This window comes from Odontomachus brunneus, unplaced genomic scaffold (genome assembly GCF_010583005.1).
Source record: "Odontomachus brunneus isolate Ranch 3 - 2012 unplaced genomic scaffold, Obru_v1 Obru_scaffold_130, whole genome shotgun sequence".
NCBI lineage: Eukaryota > Metazoa > Arthropoda > Insecta > Hymenoptera > Formicidae > Odontomachus > Odontomachus brunneus.
The window spans coordinates 81502-81900 of record NW_022639580.1 but is presented as its reverse complement, the minus strand read 5'-3'; positions in this window follow the sequence as shown (position 1 = coordinate 81900).

The window sequence follows — 399 nt, the reverse complement described above, 5'->3', positions numbered from 1 at the left end:
CTTACCATCGTTGTCATTCATCATCTCTGCTGGTCCCCTGCGGGAAACTGCGCGATCGACGAGGCGCAACGCATCTAGAGACACAGTCGCGGAACTTTTGAAGACCTTTATTATTATAATACAAATGAGATAAATTACACAACGGAATATATCTCGATGCTAGAGGAAACATTCATAAAACGTGTGTTACAAGATCAAGTGGAGAGAGAAATCATCCTGCGGTCGCGAAGGCAACGGAACAGCTCCGTACTTTCAAGCGGCAAACTTGCTTTCCTTCCGGACAGCCTTTAAACAACGCTGTTTTGACTTACAGCCGCCTCTCGAGGCGCGGCATATACGCAAAGGCGACAGGAAGAATATTATCGAACATTGGTTTCAGCAACAGAGTATTGACAGGTA